Source organism: Apteryx mantelli, unplaced genomic scaffold, assembly GCF_036417845.1.
Source record: "Apteryx mantelli isolate bAptMan1 unplaced genomic scaffold, bAptMan1.hap1 HAP1_SCAFFOLD_86, whole genome shotgun sequence".
Taxonomy (NCBI): Eukaryota; Metazoa; Chordata; class Aves; order Apterygiformes; family Apterygidae; genus Apteryx; species Apteryx mantelli.
In genome coordinates, this window is record NW_027118810.1 from 615,001 (window position 1) to 617,500 (window position 2,500).

The 2,500-nt window shown below is 79.5% G+C and overlaps 1 non-coding gene across 1 annotated transcript; it reads left to right on the forward strand.

The window, feature by feature from the left end:
* Positions 1-1,808: 1,808 nt before the first annotated feature.
* On the forward strand, positions 1,809-1,961 carry LOC136996791 (5.8S ribosomal RNA). The gene has a single exon (XR_010887734.1). It is a non-coding gene; the product is annotated as a 5.8S ribosomal RNA (ribosomal RNA).
* Positions 1,962-2,500: the final 539 nt, after the last annotated feature.

The following is a 2,500-nucleotide window of genomic DNA, read 5'->3' on the forward strand; positions in this document are numbered from 1 at the left end:
CGCGAGGCGACGGGTCGTGCCCGAGCGGGCGGCCCAAACCACGGCTCTCCTCCCGGGCGCAGCTGCCGCCGGGCGCCGGGTTACTGAGGGAAACCCCGGGCCCCGGGAGGAGGACGAGGTCGTGGCGGCGGGTGTCGGGCGCACCCCGCGGGCGGACGCTCCGCCGAGGGGCGCCGGAGCCGGCTGGCGGGTGCCGGGTTTCCCCTCCGCGTCCCGTCTCGCTGCTGCCGCCGAGGCTGCCGCCGTCGCCGCGAGGCGGCGGCGGCCCGGCGGCGGGCGGCGGCGGGGGAGGCACCCCCGCGGGGATTTCAGGTCGTTTCCCTCACCCCAGGGCCAGGTACCTAGCGTCCGCGCTCCTCCTGCCCCCCCTCGGTGACCCACCCGTGTGGTCCCGTGTGCCAGCTCGCTCCTCCCGGGCGCCGCGCCGTGAGCGCCGCACCGGCCGTGCCCTCCCGCCCTTTCCGCTTTCCCTTTCTCTCCCCCCCCCCACCGCTCCAGCCGCCCCGCGCCGTGCCGCGGGGACCGTGCTGCGAGCGGGCCGGGCGAGGGGGGGGGCGGGGTGGCGGGAGGAGCGGAGGGCCTCCGGCCACCGCGGCCGCCGGTAGCCGCCCCGGGTAGGGATGGCCATGGGCCCCGGGCTCCGGGCCCGAGGGTTCTCGGCGGGAGAGCCGGGCGGGGGTTTAAAGACTCGGGCGGCCCGATGCGACCCGGGGGGCAGCCGGGTGTGCTGCCGGAGGGCCGGGGGGCCGGCGCGCGCGGGCGCCGTGCCCCCCCATGCCAGCCGGCGCGCCCCGCGCTCGCCCTGCGGGCAGCCGGGACGGAGAGGGGTACCCTGCCCCCTCTCTCCGCGGTCTGGTCTCGGCGGAGGGACGCCGCGCGGTCGGCTGGCGCCGGCCTGCCTCGAACGCGTGACCCCGGCGCGAGCGCGTGCTCTCGCCGGGACGGTGAGCCCCCACCCACCGCGGGTGGTGCGGACGCCGCGCCTCGGCGCGATCCGCTCTCCTCCCTGGCCGGGGCTCTCGGTCTGCCGCCGTGGCCGCTGGCGGCGGCGCCCTACCCGCCGGCACTCCGCCATCCGGCGCGCCTGCCTCGCTCTGCCCAACCCGGCTTCGCCGGGCGGCGGGCGGGCGGCAGGCGGGCGGCGGGGGCGGCCCCCCCCGTTCTCCGCGTGGAGACGGGGAGAGCGGGCGCCGTCCCCGTCCGTCCCGCCTTGCCCGCCCGCCCGCCGCCGGGCGTCTGTCCGCGGAAGGGACGGGAGAGCGCGTGGTGTCGTCCGGGAGGCTGTGTGTGCGCGCGCGCGGGCGTGGGCGCCGCCTCGGGGCCACGGCGGAGCCGGAGGCCGGCGAGGCGAGCGAGGAGCTGGGGAGCGCGGGGCCGGTGGGCCGCGGGCGCGCGGGCAGCGGCCGGTGCCGCTGCCGGTGGCGGCCGGGCTCCGACGCTGGGGGTCCGCGGGGAGCCGCCCCCTCCCCCAGCGTCCCCGAGGCAGGCGGCGCGGCCGGCGCGCTGCTCCCCGCCGGGCCGGGCCGAGCCTGGGCGCCTGGGCCGGACTCGAAGCGAGCAAAGGGTTGTCCCAGGTCGGGAGCGAGGGCTCCCCGCCCTTCTCGTTCGGGTTTTCCTTTTCCCTTTTTCCCCCCCCACTCTGTGCTCGTACGGTCAGCGGGGCGAGCCCCTCTCTCTGGCTCTCGGCCGTCCCTCGCTCAGCAGCCGGCGTCGGCGTGAGGAGGGAGGCGGAGCGGAGGGGGGGCCCTCAGGGGCTGCCGAAGGCTGCCCGGTCCCCCCGCGCGCGCGGCGGGGACCGAAACCGAGACAACTCTTAGCGGTGGATCACTCGGCTCGTGCGTCGATGAAGAACGCAGCTAGCTGCGAGAATTAATGTGAATTGCAGGACACATTGATCATCGACACTTCGAACGCACTTGCGGCCCCGGGTTCCTCCCGGGGCTACGCCTGTCTGAGCGTCGCTTGGCGGTCAATCGTCACCCCCGCTGTCGCGTTGGCGCAGCGGTGCCGCCCCTCGGGGGGGGCGCGTGGGGGGGCGGGGGAGGCGCGGCGGCGCCGGCGGCGGCGGTGCGCGGCGGCCTCGGCGGCGGAGAGTCGGCGGCGGAGCCGGGACCCCGGTGCGTGCACCGGCGGCCCCGGTCTTCCTGCCCGCCGGGCTCCGGCGCCGGGCCGCCCGCAGCGGCCGCGGCCGGCGTGCCTTGCCGCGCCTGTGCCCGCCCTCCTCGCCCTCCGAGCGCGGTGGCCACCGCTGCGCGGCGCGCGCCGTGCGGGGTGGCGCGGCTGGGGCGCCTCGCAGGCCCGTGCCCCGGGGAGAGGGTGCCTCCTCTTCCCCGCGCGGCCGGGCCTTCGTCCCCCTAAGTGCAGACTCGGGGAAACCCCCCGCTCCCGGAGCGCCCGCTTCGCGGAGTTCGTCCCGCTGGGGCCCCCCCCCCAGGTCGGGTGGGTTGCGGTGGCCCGGCGCGCCTCGTCGCCGCCGCCCGCCACCACCGCCAGTCTGGCC